Raw genomic sequence first — 25,194 nt, forward strand, 5'->3', positions numbered from 1 at the left:
CTAACCTGCCTGCCCTCCCTTTCCGCCTGCACCTGCTCAGCTGTTCCCTTCAAGGACTCCAAAAATGTTGGGGGCTGCGGGAGCCAGAGCCTTGCTTTGCAGGTGGCCAGGCAGGCCTGCCATCCTCTCACCTTAGAGTCACCATCTTTGGTAGCACCTCACCTTTCATCTAATAGAGGGAGAACAAAAATCGACGTGCCTCATCCCCGGACAGAAACACACACAGCATTTTAATAGTTAACATCGTAACACTGTTATTGGCCTGCGCCAGCCTCTTGCTATCATTGGGCAGCACGCCCTGCTGTCAGCTCCCTCGTACTCTAAGCCCCATGGTGAAGAATAATTTCATCCGGATTCAGTGCTTCTCTGTGAAAGTCCCCATTCGTACTACCTTCTGTCATTGAGAGCCTGCCTGGATGTTCCGGGCAGTTCTAAAACTCTATCCAGAACCCAGGAGCACCTTTTACCTGCCCTCAGGTGCTCTGCTGGGCGCTTATCATCTGTAACCTCACTTTTATCCTCTCAGCCACCCAGCAAAGCGGCTGCTACTATCTCCATTTCACAGATGGGGAAACTGAATCCAAGCCTTAATCCCTTATTCCCAAATGCTATTTTAAGGAATCTAACAATCCTGAAAAAAAAAACACACCTAGAGATAAAAGATGCTGCAACACAGCTGGCAGGTCACCCACTTCTTTGTCTCTTCTTTTTGGGGGTAATTTTCTTTCTTTTTACCTTTCCTTGTGGAGTCCTCCCACCTCTTGATTCCTCCTCTTCTTCCTTCTCCTCATCCTGAGTGGCTGCAGAAGGACTAAAATTTGTCAAGTTGAATAGCGTGATTCCCTGTCTAGCCTTTCATTCAGATGCCGACTCAGGTGTGCATTCATTCATTCACTCCCCGCTCATTTATTGAGCTCTTTCTTCGCCCAGCACCAGGCGCCACGCCACACGCTGAGGATACACAGGTTATGGTCTGAATGTTCAGAGTCCTCATCGTCTGGTGGCAAAGGCAGAGTCCCAAGAAAGCAGTTTCTAGTTAACACAGAGAGTGTTCCTGTAGAGGGATGTGCGCACTGCACTGCAAAGACACAAGGAATAAAAACCAACCTGGATGAAGTAAGTCAGAAAGAGAAAAACAAATACCGTAGGCTAACACATATGTATGGAATAATAAAAAAAAGGTTCTGAAGAACCTAGGGGCAGGACAGGAATAAAGACACAGACGTAGAGAATGGACTTGAGGTCACGGGGAGGGGGAAGGGTAAGCTGGGGTGAAGTGAGAGAGTGGCACGGACATATATACACTACCAAATGTAAACTAGATAGCTAGTGGGAAGCAGCCGCATAGCAGAGGGAGATCAGCTCGGTGCTTTGTGAGCACCTAGAGGGGTGGGATAGGGAGGGTGGGAGGGAGGGAGACGCAAGAGAGAAGAGATATGGGAACATATGTATATGTATAGCTGATTCACTTTGTGATACAGCAGAAACTAACACACCACTGTGAAGCAATAATACTCCGATAAAGATGTTAAAAAAAGAAAACACAAACCAACCTAGAGAAATCATGGAAGACCTCCCCAAGAAGGTGTCAGCAGAGTTGGGAACTGAAGGATGAATAGGAATTCATTTATGCCTCATTTATTCCTGACCAGACCACATGAGCAGTGTTGGCCAGTTTGCTTAGAGCGTCCTTCACAGAAGCAGACATTCTCCATATCACACACCTGGCCTTTCCCGGCAACGGCTGTTGAGACCAGAGATTGACCTTGGACCCCAGGAAAGCTGATTCTCAGGTAGGCTGGTGACCACTGACTAGCAGCCCAGCTGAGCGCTCAGCCAATCAGATTCCTCTTTCAGGAAGTTAGACTTGGGAACAGAGATGTATCTAGTTGGCAGTGGTGCTGCATTTACAAAGTTGCGAGGTAGAGTTGAGGTTGGGAGGCCACACTGATTGTGTGCGAGTGAAGGTATAGGAGCAGGAAAGCAGCAGTTAAGGAGAGGAGCACTGGAGAAAAAGGAGACTGGGGCAGACAGGTGGAGAGAAGCTAAGATATAGCAAGTGCGAGAGAGTCCAGTAGTTTCCGAGAGAGGGAGCAAGAGGTGCCTGGGTGGCAACGGTTTTCCAGTCCCCAGCGTGCTCTTCTAGAGACCCCTGAACAGTCCCACTATATATCCCACCCCCCCTTTTTAAAATAAATTTATTTATTTATTTATGTTTGGTTGCATTGGGTCTTCGTTGCAGTGCACAGTCTTCTCATTTTAGTGGCTTCTCTTGTCGCGGAGCACAGGCTCTAGGCCCGCGGGCTTCAGTAGTTGTGGCGCATGGGCTTAGTTGCTCCGTGGTATGTGGGATCTTCCCAGACCAGGGCTTGAACCCACGTCCCCTGCACTGGCTGGCGGATTCTTAACCACTGCGCCACCAGGGAAGTCCGTATTCCAGCACCCCCCTGCCCTTTTAAAATGAGCTTGGATAATGGAAAAGAACCTGAGAAAAGAATATATATATAATTGAATCATTTTGCTGTACACCTGAAACACTGTAAATCAAATATACTTTAATTTAAAAAAATCCAAGAGAAAAAATATTAAAAATCTAAGGGAAAATTCATAATTATTTCAATAGATGCTGGAAAAGCCTTCAATAAAAACTAACATCCACTGAAGATAAAAATACTCAAGAGGGGCTTCCCTGGTGGCGCAGTGGTTGAGAGTCCGCCTGCCGATGCAGGGGACACGGGTTCGTGCCCCGGTCCGGGAAGATCCCACATCCCGCGGAGCGGCTGGGCCCGTGAGCCATGGCCGCTGAGCCTGCGCGTCCGGAGCCTGTGCTCTGCGACGGGAGAGGCCACAACAGTGAGAGGCCCGCGTACCGCAAAAAAAAAAAAAAACTTAAGAAAATAGGAATTGAGAGTTTTTAGCAAGAGCAAATATATATGAACATAGAGATTTCATTTTATTTATATACAAGTAAATATATATAATATATATATACAAATACATTTGATCTTTGAACAACACAGGTTTGAACTGTACAAGTCTACTTACATGAAAATTTTTTCCATAAATATAGTACCAGTTAAAAAATAATAATTAAAAATATGAAAAAAGAAAATGAATGCTTCTTAGTTCTTAAAGCCCAGAGTGTTGATATAACAATAATCTGTTCTAAAAATGTCTTCAGGCAGAACAGAGCTTTTCCAGTTGGGGAAGGGAAGAGGTCATGGTAGAACATTCTAGAAAGGGCCAAGCTCTGAGGAGGTGGGTCGGTCAGCTGGGTTAGCACTGATGGGGCTGGTGAGTTCTAGAACCAGACTGGGAGGATTTTAAAAAGAGTCCTTCATGATTTGTGGAAGTGAAATTGCAGTAACAGTTAGTAAGCCTATGTGTACATCAGGATGCAAAAGACTGGCCTTTGTCAGGAATGAAGCCATCCATATCCCTTTTATTCCTGGCCTCCCTTTATAGGTAGTTCTCCCCTGAGGCATCTTAGCTGAACTTTTGGCAAAGGCAGAGCTAGAGGAAATTTTCTTTTTTTTTTTTTTTAAATAAGCCTCCATATTTTTACAACTCTTGCTAACACTTTCTGTTATCAGGAGCCGAGAGATTTCATAGTTCTCATTTGTTGTCGAACTAGAGAGTTTGCCTTTCCTGCCTCTTACCCTTGTTGGTGTTGACCTTGGGCGAGTGACTCAGTCTCTTTGAGTCTCATTCTTTTCACCTGTAAAATGAGAGTAATTATATCTACCCAGCCAACGCTAGGGCAATGCTTTTCCAACGCTCTGTGGTAAAGAACCGGGGTTTAAAAAATTTATTAATTTATCTTCATTAAACATTTAAAAAATTCGTCAGAGACCAGTACTAGAATGTAGCCTGTGCCAGACGCAACCTGCATTCAACACTCAAACGGACCCTGTTCCGTGAAAGAGCCGCTAATTTTGTGCTTGAATATCACAGCCATGTCAAAGCATTTTAAAGGTTTCTAACCACGCGCTTCCATTTCTGTATTTATTGTGAGCTGGAAACAGTTTGTGGCCCAGTGTGGAACCGTGGACCATACTGTTTAGAGGTCTTGTGAAATCCATTCGTGATGACCCATGGATAGGGCTTTGGGAGCGGAGGGTGCCTTGTTCGGAACTTGTGCGTGTGGTCTGTGTTTATGAGGTCATAATGCGATGCCAGTCTCTGGGCTCCTGAACGTTATTAACCCTTTATTCAGCTTTTCTGGCAATGTTCCTACACTGGCTTCATAATCTCTGCTGTGTCTCTTTCTCATCACTGGTGGCTTTGGTGCTGCATCTCGTACTGGAGGGTAACACGTCTGCGCTCAGAGGCTGCAGATTCTAGAGTCAGGCAGCTCCGAGCTTGCGGCTTGGCCCTGCCACCTTCCAGCTGTGGGACATTGGCCATTGTTTAATCATGCCTCAGCTTCCTCATTTATGACAGACTGCCACAGATACTCAGCTAGCAGTTACCGTGAGAACGATATGACCTGGTGTGTGAAAAAATGCTTTGTGTCCAGTAGGTACCCAATAAAGTGGCTCCCTTTGCCCTTGTACCCTGACTATATTTCTTCCTATTGTATCCTCTGAGATGTGGAAATCTGGGGAAGTGGCATAGACAGGCAGATAACCAGTGGTGACAGCAGCGCCAGAAATCATCACGCCAGTGCATGCCCCCCACATTTTTATTTTTTTTTGCGGTACGCAGGCCTCTCACTGCTGTGGCCTCTCCCGTTGCGGAGCACAGGCTCCGGACGTGCAGGCTCAGCGGCCATGGCTCACAGGCCCAGCTGCTCCGCGGCATGTGGGATATTCCCGGACCGGGGCACGAACCCGTGTCCCCTGCATCGGCAGGCGGACTCTCAACCACTGCGCCACCAGGGAAGCCCTGCCCCCCACATTTTGCTGAGGCCTCCAGAGGAGCCAGAAGCAAACACCGTAGGTGACCCAAGTGCCTAAGCCCTTCCCTTCCATGGCCTCCCTGCCTGAAGGGAGCCCTGGAACCCAGACAGCATCAAACTGGAAAGGCCTCTCTTTTTTTTAAAAAAAATTTTTTTGGTTATGCCAGGTCTTAGTTGAGGCAGGTGGGCTCCTTAGTTGTGGCATGCGAACTCTTAGTTGTGGCACACATGTGGGATCTAGTTCCCTGACCAGAGATCAAACCCAGGCCCCCTGCATTGGGAGCATGGAGTCTTATCCACTGCGCCACCAGGGAAGTCCCCGGAAAGGTCTCTGTTGATGGGGAACATTTTGTACAGGTCCTGTTAGTTGCCTGGACTTCGCCTACTCCCCCTTTCTTCTCTGCTAGCAAAACCACAGTTTGATGGTGGAAGGTGTTTATCTCCAGTCAACTGTAATCCATTTACTTAGTTACAGTAGTTAGTAATCCCACTTTCCCTCTTCAGCAATGGATTTTAGGGCAGGTGTATCATCTACTATGGTTTAAGAGATAGAAGTAAAGAGGGTGCTGAATGGAGGCATCTGGAAAAGGTTTCTTCAGCTCTTCAAAAGGGGAAAACTAGAAGATTCAGTCTCTCTAGACGTTGTCCTGTTCAGGTGTGATGCCTGGAACTGTAGCAGCCCTCTTGTGACCATAAGGGGAGTCAGTCTGGGAGCAAAGTTAATATATTGAGACATGGAAGAATTCTGGATCCTTGATGAAGTTGTCAAATCAACCTTGAACTCACCCTACCTCTCACTGTCATGTTATCTGAATTGGGGAAAATGGATTTGTCATCATTGTGCTAGCGTTCTGTATCAAAATCTCAAATAAAATGTGAGGAAATGGGGTTTTCGGTATCCTGCAATACTGAAGGCAGAGTGATGTTTGAGGATTCCTGAGCACAGGCTCTGCTTTCTTCCTGCAGGTGAGGAAATGGACTCACTCATGATTGGTTTGAATACTCCCTTGAACAGAAGCCATAGATGTTAGGGTAAATTCCTCTAGTCTAGTGACATAAGCCACGAATAAGAAAGGTGAGTGACCCAGCCCTTTAAGTGTCGTCAGAAGTTTAGCAGAAGCCTCACTGAGACATGTGCTCTGATCTACGCCTGCCTGGTGTGGTTATTCTGAGTTCGATAAGATTCTCTACCTTTGGGTGATGAAACTGAGGACTTACTTGAATGGGCGCTCATGTATAAAACTGTGTGTGGGTGGGAGGGATCTCTTCTGTAACTTACCTGAAACCCCTGTAGTTGCTGTATTCGAGATCATACCTTTCCTAACTCTTTAAGCCACTTTAAATTGGGTGGCTTATTTGTTGCTGTTGAAAACACCCTAATTAATAAATGTTCTTTAAAGTGTGAGTGCTTGACCAGGAGTCAAGCAACCCTAGGATTAGGGACATAGAGAAAGGATGTGCTTTTTTTTTTTTTTTTTTTTTGCCACGCCACGTGTCTTGCGGGATATTTGTTCCCCAACCAGGGATTGAACCTGGGCCCTGGCAGTGAAAGCTCTGAGTCCTAACCACTGGACTGCTCAGGGAATTCCTGCAAAGGATGTGCTTTTTAAATTCAGCTTTAAGTTTTCACAGTGAGTCCTAAAGATAACCAGGCTCATGTCTGAAAACGATCTGGTCCACCCACTCATTCATTCATTCGAACCTGTTGCCTTCCTCCCATATGCCAGCCTCTGGGAACAAGATGGAGACAGGGGCCTCCAGTGGGGAGTTATGTTCCAATTGACAAACACTCTGGCTGCTCTACGTGCCAAACTCCCTTATAAGATTCTCAATACCTCAGAGACCACACATGTGTCATGTCAGTATTTTTAACTCATCTGAGATGTGTCAGGGAAGGAGAGATTTGTTTCAACTGTCATTAGAAAATCTAGGTTTGTATGGCACTGCTTTCAATAAATGTGTCCATTGAGTTGGCCACAGTGGGAAATGAGAGAGCCACATCTTGTCTTTACATAGTTAAAAAAGAGAAGTAATCACATCGAGGTATGAAATAGCTAGGTATACATGATATATCTGGGTCTCAGATCATTTATGTAGAATGATTATTGGTACTCAGCTGAGCATCTGTCCAGCTTTATGACCCACCCTAGTAACCGTGGTGATCATCTTCAGTTCCTCTGTACATGTTCCAATGTGCTTTAACTGGCTCTTACCTCCTTATCCGCAAAGCACTGCAGAAGATAACAAATAAATCTAATCTTCAGGAAAATGTCTTTGCAGGGATAATCATGTCAGGGCTGCAGGCTTTACTATTTACAATAGCCAGGTCATGGAAGCAGCCTAAATGCCCATCGACAGACGAATGGATAAAGAAGATGTGGTACGTATAGACAATGGAATATTACTGAGCCGTAAAAAGGAACGAAATTGGATCATTTGTAGAGATGTGGATGAATCTAGAGACTGTCATACAGAGTAAAGTAAGTCAGAAAGAGAAAAACGAATATCGCATATTAACGCATATATGTGGAACCTAGAAAAATGATACAGATGAACCGGTTTGCAGGGCAGAAATTGAGACACAGATGTAGAGAACAAACGTATGGACACCAAGGGGGGAAAGCCGCGGGGGGTGGGGATGGTGGTGTGATGAACTGGGAGACTGGGATTGACATGTATACACTGATGTGTATAAAATGGATGACTAATAAGAACCTGCTGTATCAAAAAATAAATAAAATAAAATTCAAAAATTAAAAAAAAAAAGGCTGCAGGCTTTGAGCTTGTGATCGATTTCTGGGGAGAAATGAAGTTGTGATTTGGGGGACTAAATCTGTTTTTTTGTCATGAGCTAGTGACTAGCATTCTTGTGATAGTATAATTCCCAGGACATGGGTCTTCGTTTCCACCTCTCTGGAACTTGTGTTTTTGCGTCTCAGAGGAGTACCCCGTTAAGATCTGGTCCTTCTTTCTCATCCCCTACCTCCGTCCCTGCAAGATGAGACTCAGAAAGAGTAGTTAGAAACAAATAAATAAAAAAGAGTGGTTGAAGGGCCTTTGGGGCATGGGGGATGGTGATTTTGACCTTGACCATGTGCAGACGTGCTGTTTATTCTGCTTTCCTTCAAGCTCAGGCAAGGAAAGCCAGCTGGGTAGAGAGATGGCATGAGGCCTGTGTATGTTCATTGCAGGGGCACCCACGGAGGGGTGGAAGGTAGGAGACTTGACTCCACCCTGCTGGGCAGAGCTGGGGCTGGTTGCAAGGAACAAGGCTTCTTGGTAAGTGCAGGGCCCTCGCTCTAGACCGCTTGACCATTGCTCACTCTCTCTTTAGTTACGTTTTACCCGTATTGCTTCTACCACACAACGCACGGTTTATTATATTTCCATTCAATACAACACAGGTTGGGCTCAGCGAGAGAAATGAATCAGATGCGAGTCTGCATAGGACCCAGGAACTAGTGGGGGAGACTGACAACTAGGCGCCCCCTGAAAGCTCAGTATCTAGGTGTCTCCCAAGTGTGATGTACAGGTGCTTGAGGGAGCAGAGAGATGGGGCCCCTACCCAGTCATGAGAAGCAATGATGATTTGGGGGAGCAGCTACGGGTTCAGTGTGAGTGGAGCCAAGTGTCCAAGTGCTCAGAGTAGCAAGAGGGACGGCTGGGAGGGAGGAGCCCTGTGGTTGGCATTATTTCTACAGCCCAATGTCTTACAGCGTTTTATTCCAAATCTTGTCGTTTTGCACAACTCCACATTCCCTGTTTATTGTTAAAATCCACTTGTAAGGAGATAAGAAGCACTATTTAAAAAAAAAAAAAAAAACCCTGAATCCATACACCTTCCACATCACCTGTTTATTTTTCCACCTCCCTTCCTGTACTTATCCGTGTGTGTTTAGATTTTGATTACAGGTATGTATTTGTCTTTAAACATAAGTGCAATCCATGCAATGTTTTAGCCTTCCTTTGTTACCTGACATTATTTGGGGACAGTTTTCTAAATCTTTATCATTTTCTCAGACTGCAGTAACCACTTTGTGGCTATGGCCTTATTCAATTAAAGACCTCGGTTTTGGAACAGTTCTGTTTGCAAGGACTATCTGTGTCTCTGTCATTAAAAATAGTTCTTTTGAGTTGCCTTTTTGGAATAAATTGTCAGGAGAGGGGGTCTGGGGTCAAAGGGTGGTCAGCCTGTATTTATTGAGCACCTGCTGTGTTCTAGGCTGTGTTTAGGAGCGAGAGACACAACAGCTAGGGGAGCTGAATAGGACAGACATGTCCCTGTCCTCCTCAAGCTCGCCTTCATTCCCCTGGGGGAGACAGAACAAAGGGATAAATAAGTAAGGGAGATAATTATGGACTGTGGCGATATGCCGTGAACGTGTGAGCAGAGGGATGGGATAGAGAAGAATTGGCAGAGTCCACCTGGGTAGATTTCCTGGAAGCCACTCTGAGAAAGGGTCATTTGAACTGAGACCTAGAAAATGAGAGTGATCCAGAGGGAGGGAGCGTGTGCAAAGCGCAGACGCCTCCGCACAGCAGGCGAACTTGACCTGTGAGCGGGGTGGAGCCTACAACTGGCCAACACTCTTCAGTGTAATCCATTGCTCCAAAAATCTGGATGCTGTTTGGTGCAAGTTTTGATCCTGCTCTCGCGAAGCCTGGATAACCTCCTGAGCGGTCTACTTTCGTCCCTCCTCAATCAGTTTGCCACCCAGCAGCCAGCATGAATGTGTGAAGGTGGATCATGTGTGAGTTGCAAGTTAGAGAAACTCTGTCTCAAACTTGGTTGAGGGGGAAAAAAAATACATCTTGTGGCTCACATAGGGGAGAAATTCAGGTACACCTGGATCCTGGGGCTCAAACAATAGCTGCAGGATTCATTCTCGGCTCTGCTTTACTATGGACTGGCTTTATTCCGAGACGTGTTCTCCTCTTGTTGTGATGAGATGGTCACCAGCAGTAGCTCACGCTTACATCTTTACCAACAGTTCTGAGGAAGTTTTTTTTTTTGGAAGTCTTATTTATTGGCCCAGTTGAGTAGCATGCTGTCCAGGCTGGGGCGTAGGTGCATGAGTGAGTTGGTTGGGATGAGGGGGGGTAGACAGAGGCAGGGAATGATGACCTAAGCATGGATTTTGCGTGCATTTCTGGTGCTGGGAGCGGGGTCAACCCACCCAAACCTCGTGGGATGAGAATACTGGAAGGGTGATTATTCAAAGGAAAATGAGGTTCTGCTGGCAGAAGAAGGGAGTGGGAGGCTGGGCAGGTAAAACCAAATGGTCTCCATCAACATCCACGTCTATATTGACATTTACCCCTATATCCACGGAAAGATTCTTCTCTCTGACTCATACTCCAGTCACACTGGCCTGCTTCCTCACCCAGGACCCCTGAACTCTTTAGCACCTCCACCTCTTGACATGTGCTCCCTCCTTCTGCCTGGAATGCTCTCAGAAACACTGGCTCATTTTCATCCTTTAGCTTTTGGTTCATATGACCATTTCTCAGAAGCGTGTAGAGCTACCCGTCCAAGTGGACTCCCACAATTATTTTCTATCCCATCACCTTGTTTCTCTTTTTCATGGCACCCCTCCCGGTCTCTAATTATCTCGTTTGTATCTTTGTTTAACCCTTTGGTCTTTGGTGAGGACAGGGGTTGTGACCATCCTATTAACTGCTGTGACTCTAGCTCACAAACAGCCTGGAACGTGTCAAGTGCCCATTACACAGGTGTTGAGTAAAGGAAAGAATAGATGGACGTCGTTAGTTTCTCCAGTCTTCCTAGATTGTGATGGAGTCATTGGCTTACATCGTGTAGATTTAGTCCAGGGGTTCCAAGACCGCAGAGCAGGAACCACCAGAGCTTTGACTTCAAAAGTTTCAGTTCCCAGCTCTGTTCCTTTCCACCTGGGACAAGCCAGCAGATCTTTCTGGACTTTAGTTTCCTCTTCTATAACATCAGCACAGAGACCCTTACCTCTTGCAGGGGGTGAGAATCAAGAGTGATGTGGGCTGTGGGGGGGGTTTGCGATCTTGAAAGTGTTATGCAACTTTGGTTTTGCCAGTAGACCGCTGAGCTCTCTGGGTGCAGGATTTCAATCCACATCTGCTGTGTACCCTTTCCTCTCCCTCTTCCTCATGGGTCTGGTTTCTAGCTCTCATTTATATCCTTATTTGTTAAACAATTTATTTGCGAAAATAGTTGCCGAGTAGTTGTACTATCCCAGCCCCAGTGCTAGGTGCTGGGCTATGATGGTGGAGAAGGCTTGCTTGAGCAGTCACGTGTGTGTGTGCGTGTGTGCACGCACGTGTGTGTCTCTGTATGTGCACGTGCACGTGTGTGGGCATGTCACGTGCATACTGGGGAGAGCAGGAATGAAGGACCTCCTCCCTAGCCCCAGCCTCCAAGCTTCAGGTCTTCTCAGACATTGTTCTACCTGTTTATTTACAAAAAGCTGGGGGCCTCTGGCTTTCAGTGATAATTGTATGTGCAAAGAACTGGCAGTTCATCAACCGTAATATTTTTTTCAATTAAAAAATGAAAATGCCCTTCAAAGGTACAGAGTTAATAACACCAGGAATGGAAGTCACTAGGTTTCTAACTTGGTGTGGACACAATAGCCTGCTTCCTCCTTTCTCCCCAGAGGCCCAGGGTATTGGGCAACTTCAGGCCAACCCTTCTGACTCTTCCTCATTTGGCCAGGACGCTTGTGGAGTGGGAAGCCGTCTTCCAGGACCCTTCATGTGGACAAACTGTACACAGTCCTCGATTTCGTCACTGCCTTTAAGGGCTCGGAACCCTCCAAGTGTGCTTTCAGCTGGGTGATCTTCATACTTTTGAATGCTCTGTTCTCAAAGTGTCTGTGCCCAATAATGTGGTGTAAAACGCTAGAGGTTTTGTCAAATGTCACCTTAGCTTTCTGGTGAAGACTTAAAGAATATGTACTCAGCTGAGGCTGGTACTGTCATCCTCCCGGATAGTTTGGTGATTGGCTTTGGGGATGTGAGCTCGCACTGGGGCCTCTCTGAAATCTCCATACTGAGGCATTGATGGGAAACAGAAAACATTCTCAGAGCCAGTTGAAGGGTCAAGAAGAAAGAGTCTTTTTATTTGCTCCGAACCTGTTCTTTTCTGTCAGCTCCATTCACCCATGCATCGTTTGGTGGCTGCCATGCTCTGCTTCTTTGGCCCATGAATACTTTCTAGAACATTTCTCAGTTGGCCTCTGTTCTAGATGTGTTCCCTATCAGGCTGTAGTTCCCATCTGTGGTGCTTTGTTTTTATTTTTGACCACGCCATGTGGCTTGCGGGATCTTAGTTCCCCGACCAGGGATTGAACCTGTGCCCCCTGCAGTGGAAGCAGGAAGCCCTAACCACTAGACCGCCAGAGAAGTCCCCCGTCTGTGATGGTTAATTTGATGTGTCCGCTTGACTGGGCTAAGGGATGCCTAGATGGCTGGTAACACATGATTTCTGGGTGTCTGTGAGGGGGTCTCCAGAAGAGATGAGCATTTGAATGGGTAGCTTGAATGAAGAAGGTAGTTTTCGCCAGTGCTGGTGGGTATCACCCAATCCCCTGGGGCCCTGAATAGACCAAAAAAAGGGGAGGAAGGACAAATTCTCTCTCTGCTTAAGCTAAGACATCTATCTTCTGCCTTTGGACCTCAGTGCTCCTGTTTGTCAGGCCTTTAGCCTCTGACAGGGATTCATGCCATTGGTCCCCAATCCTCAGGCCTTTGGACTTGGACTGGATTACACCCTTGGCTTTCCTGGGTCTCCAGTTTGCGGACAGTAGACTGTGGGACTTCTCGGCCTCCATAACTACATGAGCCAATTCCTAGAATAAGTCTCCTCTTATGTATGTACCTTTATATACATATCTCCTATTGGCTCTATCTCTCTGGAAACCCTGACAACACACCACCTCTGAGCTTTCTCTTGCCCCTGTCCCCCTCATAATTATCAATTTATTTAGGTTATTCCAGCTTGGTCCGTGGCATTCCCTCAGGACTTGTCTCGGATTCCATCCTCTTGGCCTCTGACGGGATCCTCCAACTCCAGTAGCACCCTCCAGGCTGCACTCCTTAGCCTATGTCTGTTTATTTACTTATTTAGGCCAAGCCGCGTGGCTTTCAGGATCTTGGTTCCCAGACCAGGGATTGAACCCAGGCCCTTGGCAGTGAAAATGCTGAGTCCTAACCACTGGACCACCAGGGAATTCCCTCCTAGGTCTGCTTAGTTGGCTCACGCTGGACACGGATGCTGGCTCTGGACCTGGCCAGGGCACTGGTGGTTTGTTTTATCTGGTTGGCTCACATGGGGCTCCTTGTTCTCCTGAGAGTTTCGTCTTCCTGGAATTCTGGAGGCCTGGATCTCCCACCTCTCACCCCCAACAGGTGTCCAGCATGACTGCTGCCAATCCTGGAGCAGTAAAACAATTCTTCAGCGCTATAAATTCCAGGGCTCACCTGCTGAAGGTCAGTGTGTTCAGAGATGTTTTTACAGCCCGTAAACAGAGCAGCCATTTACAGTGGAGCTCACTGGATCGTAAATTATTTCACCGATAGCACCAGCCCCTTATTCACAGAGAAATGGGGGGAAATTTCACATCTACTCTGCACGGTGAGAAAGTGCCGTTCCGGTTTTACCCATGGGCTTCTCATCATTCTGCTGATAAATTATTTGTTTTCTTTCCCTGGCCTGTTGTTTAACATTGGCATTTTGGCTTATAGGCCCAAACCATATTTGCCAGGTCATTTTCCCTTGCTATAACTGCAGCCTTTGAGAGGTACTTGTTTGGCCCAAGTTGGCCGTGTGAAGGGTAGTTCCTAGACCTGAGGCTACTTCAGTGACAAGTCGTGAACTTTGGAACTTCGGGGTATTCCAGGCACTGGTGGGGATGGCTTCTGTGCCCCATTCTGCTATGGGGTGACTTGTGGGAGCCGTGGTCAGTTCTACCATAGGTGAAGGCTGGGTGTTCCTGCCTCATGACTGTGCAGAAGAAAAGCCCCCATTCACCTGCCAGCATGTGTATTCTGCTGGGTGGCACCTTGTACTTTCTTCCTCTTGCCCTTCAAGCTGGGCCTAGACACTGGAAACTTTGGAGGAAGGACTGAAAAATTACAGATCAGGGATGTGGGTGTCTGACAGCTGTCAGGGAGTGGAAAGGCCACTGGATAGAATATCAACCAGACACGCATTTGAAACCCGAGTCTGCTATGCTCCAGCTGAGTTCACTTGGGCACGTTACATCCTCTCTGGGCCTCAGTTTCTTCATCTGTAAAATGGGCCCAGTAGGGTCTACCACAGGGGAGAGGTGACATGAGATGCCTGTGAAAGAGCCCAGTGTGTTGTAGGCAGAGAACTGAGCTGCTCAGGCCATGCTCAGTCTCTCAGCAAGCCCTTCAGGGCTACTCAGTAGTTCCTCTTCCTCTCCCCGTCGTTGAGAACTGACAGACTGGAGAAGATAATGGACACTGCCCAGAGCCCCAGTGTGCGTGAGCCTGGTCTTGATGTGAGCCGCACCGGGACGCAGAAGGACTCACACAATGTGAACAGGTAGCTGGCCACTGCCCCACGGAGCTGTGCTTTGGAGGCAGAATCAGAGCCCATCACAAGCCTCCCTGCTGCTCTTCTGCTGTGAGAGCTCTTCCTGATTACAGGCTTGCCCACGGTTTGGGTTGAATTGAGTTGGGGGTTTGGGGAGAATCATTCTGGGCAAAGAATGTCTCTTCCTGGGCAACCGATGTCTCACTGCCTCTAGACAGACAGCAGCTGGGTGAGAGGGATGCAGACCCACCGGGCTATCAAGAGAACAGCTGCTGGCCCTTCCGGCCGAATCAGCCTCCTAGCCCTTGTGGAAGGCGCCAGAGGCTTGTAAAATACCAGGATGTTTCTGTAGGCGTTTGCAGTAAAGGGCTTCCATCCAAGACTGGTTTGGGTCAGGGGATTTCTCACTTCCCCTTCTTCCTGAGCAAATGAATCAGATCCACTGGAGCTTCTTCTAGCTGGATCTCCGCGCACACACACAGAGAAGAGAGAAACACCCACCACTGCAGCTGTGATATCTCACTGACTCCCGACAGCAGCCCCTGCCCCTAGGCTGGAGTGGATGGATCCCAGATACAAAGGGGACTGAGGTCCAGGGAGACGAACTGACTTGTGGGAGGTCATGCCGTCAGATTTGAATCCAGGACTCTGGCCCCAAATCGCTGAACAGCTTGGCCACCTCAGGGGATAGGAGGGAAGTAGGCTGAAGCAGGGGGCTATGACAAAGGCAGTGGGGGGCTTCCCTGGTGGTGCAGTGGTTAAGAATCCGCCTGCCAATGCAGGGGTCATGGGTTCGAGCCCTGGTCTGGGAAGATCCCACATGCCACGGAGCAACTAAGCCCGTGTACCACAACTACTGAGCCTGTGCTCTAGAGCCCGCGAGCCACAGCTACTGAGCCCACGTGCTTGCAACTACTGAAGCCTGTGCGCCTAGGGCCCGTGCTCCGCAACAAGAGAAGCTACCGCAATGAGAAGCCCATGCAGCGCAACGAAGAGTAGCCCCCGGTCGCTGCAACTAGAGAAAGCCTGCGCACAGCAGCGAAGACACAACACAGACAAAAATAAATAAATAAATAATAAATAAATAAAATTTAAAAAGAAGGCAGTGGGTTAGTGAGGAGTCTGGGGAAGGGGAGGAAGAGGGAAATACATAAATGCATGCAGTTGTTGCCTCATTGAGGCACATGAAGTTTGCTCATGTGGTGCAAAATTGTGAAACTTGGCTTTGAAAGCTTTATGTTCTGTAGGGCGCTGAGCTGTGAGGCCTGCATGGTGAGAATTCTCCCAGCACAGCGCGTTCCCTCCCAGTCTCTAATTAGAGATCACATTTCTTGAAAATACATTTTTCTTTAAATTGAAATAAAATTTCTTTCTTTAAAATTTTTCTTTTAAATTGAAGAGCAATTTTTCTTATCCAACTACCTCTTACTGGCACTTCCATCAACGTAGACGCCATCCAGCAACAGGGCACAGGGGACTTAAGTGAAGAGGATGCGTGTTTGGCAAACACCACACTCTGCCCACGTCTCGGTGCCTCCTTCATTGGCCCTGGGAAGGGGTCATTGCCATCCCCCTTACTCAAACAGGAGGCAAGCACAGAGAGTTTAAGATGCTTGACCGAGGTCAAACAGCTGGCAGTGGTGAAGCCAGACTTGGACTCAGCTCTGCTTTGGGACCCATCCCTTTCTACAGTCCTGGTCTGAGGGCTGCTTTCTCCGAAAATATGTTTACGTGTACTCTCTAATTCAATTGTCACAATAAATAGAAATTCAGTTGTGTGTGCTTCGTGATACCATCTCATAAAGGGTAAACCAAGACTCAAGGTTAAATGCCTTTACTGAGACCTCATGGCTATCTAGTGCAAGGTAGAGCCTGCACCTGAGTTTTCTAGACTCTAACTTCCAGTTCTTTTCATTTTACTATATTTAAAGAACAGCACTCTCCTTCTTTCCGTCCCTCTGTCTGTTCATCCGTCTATCCATCCATCCATCCATCCATCCATCCAACCAATCATCTTTTCAGTGTCTACTTTTACCATGTCTAGGTATAGTACTACAGTGATGAAACCCTACCCTTTGCCTCCAGGAGCCTGTGGTCTGAAAAAACCAGTGATCAATTACATGATAAAATGCGGAAATGAGTGTGGCCGTAGAAATGTGTAGCTGGAGGGAGATAATTCTGCCAGTTGGTCGGGGGAGGTGGTGATCCTCTGCCCCTGCCTGTTGAGTACCTTGTTTTGAAGAGTGTGTTCTGTGTGTGTCTTTCAAAATCTCCTAATTGAACAAGGCACCTGCCTCTGTGGCATTCTCGTGGGCGGTGGTTGTGCAGGAAGTCATCCTCCATGTGAATTAGGTTAATTTGGTGAGAATGAAATGAAAAGCTCTGTAATCTGGGGTGATGGGAAAGCCCAGGGAGCACAGAGCTGTACTTGCTGCAGAAGTTGCTAATTGAATCGTGACCTTGGGCTCAGGCTGGTTACATAAACCATCTTCAGGTGAGAACTAACCGTGGCTGGCCGGGCTGACGGGAGCTAGGCTGCCTCTTCTCATTAGGATCCTGAGTGCACTTCTGTAACTGCCCAGACACGTAGAGAGAGCTCCTTTTTGCAGTTCACACACCCTAGGGGCACCCTGGGTGGACTTCTCTAAATTCCTGAAATTGGAAGTAAAATGTGACTATATATATAATGAATTTCTCAAATGAATTTCTCAAAAACTCCCTGAACAAAATAATATAAAAAAACTAGAGGTGTGGCTTCTGGTTCCTACTCAGGCAGAATTTTGACTCAGTAGGTCTGGGGCGAGGTCTGGGACTCTGTGTTTTGGTTTGTATATGTGCTTGTAGATTTCCAGGTGGTTCTAATGCTCAGTCTTGGGAACCATTGAACTAGAAATCTACTTCTCAAGCTTCAAGGAGCACATGAAGCTCCTGGGGATCCTGATAACGTGCAGAGTCTGATTCAGTAACACTGGGCTAGAGATTCCACTTCTGTCACCAAGGTGATGCTGCCACTCATGCTGGGAGGTGGACCACACTTGGAGTAGTAAGGGTCTAAAGGCACCATTACTTGGGTCAGTCATGGGACATTGGTTAGATTCAAACCACATCCAATTCCTTTGCTTGGGAATTGAGGAGAATTACTGAAGCGACTTCCCTTTGACAAACATTATTAGATGGAAGTTAAAAGATTTCTTAGGTGTGTTGAGTACTTCAGAGCCAAAAAATTCCATTTCTAGTGGCAGTACGGAGAGTGGAAAGAATAAGTCGGGGGTTAGTTAGACTTAGGTACAAATCCTGGCTCTAATATTGATCATTCCTTTGTATCATTAGGGATGATAGCTATAAATAATGGAATGATTGACTAACAGTGGCTTAAATCAATAGGGGTTTATTTTTTATTTTATTTTATTTTTTTGCGGTACGCGGGCCTCTCACTGTTGTGGCCTCTCCCGTTGCGGAGCACAGGCTCCGGACGCGCAGGCTCAGCGGCCATGGCTCACGGGCCCAGCCGCTCCGCGGCACGTGGGATCTTCCCGGACCGGGGCACGAACCCGCGTCCCCTGCATCGGCAGGCGGACTCTCAACCACTGCGCCACCAGGGAAGCCCGGGGTTTATTTTTCATACATAACAGAGTCCTGCCATAGTGTTGGGATCATTGGGTCAGCAGCCAATCAAGGACCCGGGGACATTTTGTCTTTCTGCTCAGTGTCTCTAGCATGTCACTCTTGTGGGGCCAGAGAACACATTTCCCAGCATCCTGTCAGCATTTGGAGCAGGAAGAAGGGACCCTGTTTGCAATCGTGTTGCCTAGCCATCCCCAGCTGCAAGGAAGGTTGGAAAAGGATTATGAACATTTCCGACCTCTATTCTTGAGAGCAGCAAGCTGAGAGGAGAGATTTGAGAGACACTCTTGGGGCAGTTCACCGTAGTCGCTGCCACATCCTGCGATTCCGGGCGATTTACTGACTCTTTCTGGGCTTCCGTTTCCACGCTTGTACAACAGGAGAATTAAGTGTCATGTGTGGTTCCCACACCAGCGGCAATGGCATCACCTGGAAACTTGAGTCCCACCCCGGACCTACTGAATCAGAAACTCTGAGGGTGGAGACCAACTATCCGTGTTTTAACAGGCCCTCCAGGCATTTCTGATGCACACTCAAGTCTGAGTACCACTGCCTTAAAGATTTCTGGGAACACTAAGCAAGGTGACTATTTAAGGCATTTGACACACAGAGAGTGTTCGTAACCTGGAGCCTGGGAGTTCACCTCTGAGACCCAAACAGACTGTGATGGAGTCCATATCTTGGAATGCTGACTTGGAATCAGAAGTTTAGGAAACACCCAAGAAGGAATTTCCAAGGTTTGTCCTGACGGGTGATAGCAATCCTCTAAATCCCTGGGATCCTTTTGAGAATCTGTTGACTAAGGGCCCTGAGGAAAGGCTACTGAGCTGAAGAAAGTTGGAGTCAGCTATTCCTATATTTTTCCAAAAACTTACAGCTTTGTTGAGAGAAAATTCACACACTGTAAGATTCGCCTTTTATAAGTGCACAATTCAGAGACTTTCAGTGTGTCCACTGAGTTGTGCAACATCCCTGCTATCAAATTTCAGAACATTTTTTATCACCCCCCCAAAGAAAGCTCAGACGCGTTAGCAATCTCTCCCCATCCTCTCCTCCCTGCAACCGCTAATCTACTTCCTGTTTCTAAGGATTTCCTTTATCTGTCTGTCTGTCTGTCTACCTACCTCTCTATCATGTATTTATTTATTTATTTTTGCTGACTTGTTTACTGGAAGGAATTCCAAGATTAATGTTGACAGCATTGAAGAAACTATCCAAATTCTGGGACTGAAGTCCAGCATGAGTTCATCCTGCAATGTGACTGCCAACGAAAAGAGCAACAATGATGATATTGTTTATTGTTGACGAATGTGATTCCATTGTTCTCCTGGGAATCAGAACACTGGGGTAAATTACTGCATGTCTATGGCCTTTGGTCTCATCTGTAAGGTGGAGGAGCTGAACTTCCTGGGATGATCTTTAAGGACCTCTGGTTCTGAGAGTTGACCTTGCTGTTCTGAGCTGGTTGGAGCCAACCCCAAGTTCTGCCCACAGCTCTGGGTCCCGCACTGTGAGTGGGGCCAATTGGCGGAAGTCCATTGACAGGGAAGTAGGCTGGGGAGGGCCCTGACGCCTTGGCAGAGGAAACTGGGGTGTTGCTTCGGAGGAAGGATGGAGCTGGAGGTATAAGAGCCCTGCTTTGAAATCTCTATCCCGGGAAGAGGAAGCAGATAGATTCTATGGGGATCAAGGGGCAGAAGGATGACTAATGGAAAAAGCTGTAGATCAACACAAAGGAAACTACAATAGTCAGAGATATCAAATATGGAATGGATTATTTTGACAGGTAGTGAGTGCCCCGTCACTGGAGGTGTGCTCTTGGAGTGGTATTCAAGCATCCAATGGGGGTTGGACTGGGTTTTTGCCAAAATGTGATGCTGCAAACCTGTGAAAGTCTGAGATCGACGTGAACTAAATGTGTATACAAAATCCTTACCTCTTTCTTGCTTCCACGGACAACAGCCTACGGCAAACAGTGCAGGTTTTATTTGTGTCTGTTATGTATCTCCTCTCAAACTGCACTTGTGTTTCGCATATAGGGGATTTCTCCAGGGGTGTGTGAAGAAAACAGTTCTCCTGTTGGCGTTCTTTCATCACTGGAGCAACCAGCATTTGGATTCAGAAACGGTCCCTATCTTAGTGTAATGGGAGAGAGGCGTGTAAACAGAATGTTGCGGTACAGGGGCCCGGGGCCTTCATGGTGGCACGTACGCAGCCGGATGGGGGCCTCAGAGGGGTGAGGGCTTCTCTGCTGGGGTAGCCAAGGATGTCTTCAAGTACAGAGCTTGAGCCGAGCCCTGAGAGAAACAAGGAGTCCCCCTTGAAGGCGAGGGCTGAGCCTTGAGGCTGGAGCTCCTGCTAGCAAATTCCCTACCAGTTCCCTTGGTACCCAGACCCAAGAAGGATGACGATGGCCGGATGTATCAGCACTGAGGCGGGCCAGGCCCTGCTTCAACACTGGCTTTGTTTCACGTCATCGACTCTTTCCATCAACCCTCCGAGAAAGGTATTCTTCTTATTATTATCTCTGATTTACACAGATGGGAACTGAGCCATCAACTGGCCTAATAGTTTACATAGGGACAAACAGCGCTGGGCAGCAGGAGGGACCAGGGGACTCAGAAAGACCTCCCGGGGTGCTGCCAGTTGGACTGGCCTCGAGGGATGAGCAGGTGTTGGTCAGGGGTGGAGTCAACATTGGAAACGTACTGTGTGAAATGGAGGGGAGCCTGAAGCATCGGAGATGCTCGGCTTTTCCGTGTGGCCTGGCCCTGGCCCTGTGCAGGTGGGTGGGAGGTGGCTGCTCAGGAAGATAGGCCATTCCTTGAAGGGCTTGTGTGTCCTGCTCTAAGCAGCCTGACTTTGACTTCTAAGACAGGCACTGGGGACTTGCTCAGGTGAGTTTGAGAAATCTCTCTCCAGGAGGCTGTTGCAAAATGGAATTTCCCTCCACCGTCCTAACCCCTGCTTCCCCCAGGGTCTGATTCCCCCTCTTGACCTTCTCTTAACAAGTCTGCGGTTGTGACTCTAGCGGCGTTCAGGAGTCACCGAGGGGCCCATCTTACCTGCTCTGGCCCTAAGAAACTTCCCAGGAAAAACCTTTTTTTTTTTGGCCACACCCCGTGGCATGCGGGATCTTAGTTCCCCAACCAGGGATCGAACCCCCGCCCCCTGAAGTGGAAGCGCGGAATCTCAACCAGGAAAGACCCTTTAAATCTGGTCCCCGGTTGCTACGAGGTACATCTCCTTCCAGCAGGGCGGCCCTGTACTTGTGGCTGCAAAACTCGACTCCGACAGACAGCTTTCCCCACCACACGCAACGTCAAGACCAGGCTATACAGGGGAGTGGTCTTCCTTTGGAGCCCAACAAAAAGTGTGATGATTTAGGGTCCCCGGGACTCTTCATGAAAAGCTGGGCTGTTAGGGAATCCACTCCCAGCACTCACTGTGTCGCTCTTTCACACTGGCAGGTGGATGGTGGAACAGACAGAGTTAAGGCTTTGGTACCCAGGGGACCAGAATTTGGATGTGGGTTAGCCCTGTCCAGCCGTGTGACTCTGGACGAGAAACTGGGATAAAAATACCCGTTTGTGAAGGTTAAAGGTCGGAGAAAGTATAGACAGCTGGGAGGTGTTTGGGCACCGGGTTTTTTATTCTTTGTATCGAATTATTATTCATAGCAGAGCCCCTGACAGGGTATCTTGAAGAAGCACCCCTTCTTGAGGCCCCAGAGTATGAGTGGAGTTTATGATGGTTCCCCGGCAGTGGGATCCGCCCAGTGTCTCCTGCAGACAAATGTTTGGACTGAACTTCACCCTCTGCACAATGAGGAACATGTTTTAAAGGCCTCACTTGTCAAAAAAGACTTATAAAATGGACTTAACGAGATTTCTGGATAGAGTGGGAGCCCTAGGATTGGCTGGTTTGGTGAGCGGGGCAGGAATGCAGCCTCCACCATGCCCCACTCCACGCCTGTCGCCTCCCGGCCAGGTCACGTGCCCCCTGCCCACCCGTCCTTTTTTTACCTGGTGTTGCTCCGAGATGATTGACTGTTAAATGCCCTGCAAATATAAAACTACGCTGTGAAGTTACACTGGGAAAAGCCCAGAAAATCCTCTAGTTGAACGTGATAGGTGGCTTCTTCGGACAGAGGCCAAGCAGTAGAATCGTTCTAGGCCGGCCCCTTCACTTTCTAAATGGGGAGACTGAGGCCCAGAGGGGAAGGAGCTCGAACACTATGCATGTTTTACAAGAATAATTTTTAAAAAAGATTTAAAAAATGAATAGATAAAGCATAGGATACGGACGATGCTGGGTGGGAGCTTTTAGACTCCTTCCCTCCCCCTCCCTGCCCCCTCCTGATCCTTCATTGTTTTTCCACAGAGAGCAGTTTATCCTCCTGGTACCAAATGAGGTGGGTAGCATATTGTTTCCATTTTATAGAAACATTAAATAAATCCGCCAAGGTCACACAGGTTAGTTGGCTGTGTGGCGGCTGAACCAAGATTCCATCTCAGGCGTGCCCGAGGACAGGGTTTTCTCTTCATCACCGTCCCATTGTACACATGAGCACGTTGAGGCTCAGCGGGTGGAAGGCCTTACCTCCTGAGGTGGCAGCTGATCCGGGACTCAGATTCACCGTGACCGCGTAGGAAACCGCCAGTCTTTTCCCAGCACTCCTGACGCCTGCCTACCAGTGGGCAGCTCCTAAAAATTCAAGTCTGTTTGTTAAGCCCTGTGCCCCCTTTCATCGTTAGAAATATTTGGACTTCAAAATGAGGGAGTGTGAGGGCATGTGTGGCTTCTCTGGGACAGAGATGGTAAGGATGGATGTTTTCATGTTCGATGGGCAGCCCCAGGCTGGATTCCTGATTCCCTTCTGTATCTATTCGCTCCTTGGCCCTTTTCCCGGTACATAGTAGGTGCTCAATAAACAGTCCCTGAATAAATGAAGGAATGAATTAATGAATGAACTGTGTTCTGTGTTGCTTGGTATGAACATGTGAGTTCTTCATTTGGCCATTGGCTCCTGGGTCTCGGGGATGGGGCCTCTCCCTCCCTCCGCCTGCAGGGCCTGACACGGTGCCCCAGGGATTGGAAACATCACCCTTCCCCCACACCCTCAGCATGTGACATAGTGTCAGGGGCTCAGGCTCCTTGTCTTGTTGCTGTTCTCAAGATTACCTCCTGGTCTGAGATGCCCGCTGGAGCGCCAGCCATTATATCTGCATTCCAGAAAGCAGGAAGGAAGAAAGACAGAGATTAGGACGAGCGCTCTTGAAGCACACTTCCTGGAAGTTGCAGAAACCTTTTCCAGTTATTAATATATCCCGCTGATCAGAACTTAGTTGGCCAAATATAGCAGCCAGAGAGGCTGTAATTTACTCTAGGTGGCCATGTAATTAGCTAGTATCAAGGGGTTCTGCTATCAAGAGAGGAGGGGGAAGCCGATATTGGAGGGTAACTAGAGTCAGAACCACAGACGTGAGCTTCCCTTCCCACTGTTCCACCCTTCCTGAGCTCTGGGCCAGAGGCGTAGGTATTATTGCCAGTTGAGTTCCTTAAGGAACCAGAGGCTCAGAGAAGTGAATGGCTTGCCCGTGTCACAGAGTTGGATGTTGGAGGAGCTGGGATTTGAATCCAGACCTGTGTGGAGTATAAAACTTGTGTTGCTCCCTTGTCATGCTTTTTTTTTTTTTTAAATAAATTTATTTATTTGTTTGTTTTTAAAATTTTGGCTGTGTTGTGTTGGGTCTTCGTTGCTGTGCGTAGGCTTTCTCTAGTTGCGGCGAGCAGGGGCTACTCTTCGTTGCAGTGTGCGGGCTTCTCATTGTCATGGCTTCTCTTGTTGCGGAGCACGGGCTCTAGGCATGCAGACGTCAGTAGTTGTGGCACGTGGGCTCAGTAGCTGTGGCACGTGGGCTCAGTAGTTGTGGCACGTGGGCTCTAGAGCGCAGGCTCAGTAGTTGGGGCGCACGGGCTTAGTTGCGCCGCGGCATGTGGGATCTTCCCGGGCCAGGGCTCGAACCCGTGTCCCCTGCATTGGCAGGCAGGGTCTCGAACACTGGCTCCACCAGGGAAGCCCCTTGTCATGCTTTTTGATTGAGGTGATGTTTTCCCATGTGCAGGAAGGACTACTCTGCCTGTGTTTGAGCTACATCAGCACCCAGAGAACATAGGAAAATGGCCATGACTCATTGCCTTTAGCCATGATTAACTTGTGTGCCCACTGTGTGCTGTTCATCCTTCTCCAACCTGGAGATCTGGTAGCTACCTGACACCTGTTCTCTTCCTCTTCTCTGTATGCCCTGCCTTCCTGCAGGGCCCAGCACACGGCGGGTGCCCCGTCAATTTTTGTTGCGTGAAATGGATAAGGCTTGCCTTGGGAAAACCACCTTCACGATCGTGGTATCTTCCCTGCCAGGTAAGTATTGTAAATCAACTATAATGCAAAAATTTTGTTGTTGTTGTTGAGTGGATGAATGAATGAATGAAGCTACATCATGGGACATTTTGTTACCCTGGGCTTTCTCAGGACGCTCATCCCTGTGTCCCAAAGGGCCAGCTCGTTCTGCGTTCCTCAGGCACACAAAGGCTTCGGAAGCCTGCTCCCTCCTGCGCTGTTCAGAATTTCCCCCAGCCCAGCTGTGCCAGGTGTGCTGCGAGACCGCTGGGGTCCAAGAGGGGAAAGATAGGTGCTAGTATTTTGGAGAGCTACTGTGAAGCCAGCATTCTGCTAAGTGCTTCACGTAATTACTCCGATTCTACTTAACCCTCAGAACAACCTTTTGTAGGAGGTGGTATTCCCACTTGACAGGTGAGGAGACTGAGACCGACAGTGGGGCTGTGATTTTCCACAAGTCACACAGCTTATAAGTGGTGGAGGTGGGAAGCTGACTCTGGCTTTTTTCTGAGCATTACTCATGTAATTCATTTCTTCGCTTTTTAATTCCTTACGGATTGACAAGTCAGTCACTGAAACGGGTACTTAGCAGTACCCCTGGCAACAAAGACCCAGGAACTAGATAAATGACAGTTAGAAATCCTGCTTTGCTCTGGTCACATATTACCAGGCACCCCCGTCTGTGGCCACCTTTCCTTTTTTCAAAACTTTCCC

Source organism: Phocoena phocoena, chromosome 6 (genome assembly GCF_963924675.1).
Source record: "Phocoena phocoena chromosome 6, mPhoPho1.1, whole genome shotgun sequence".
In the NCBI taxonomy this organism is placed as follows: Eukaryota; Metazoa; Chordata; class Mammalia; order Artiodactyla; family Phocoenidae; genus Phocoena; species Phocoena phocoena.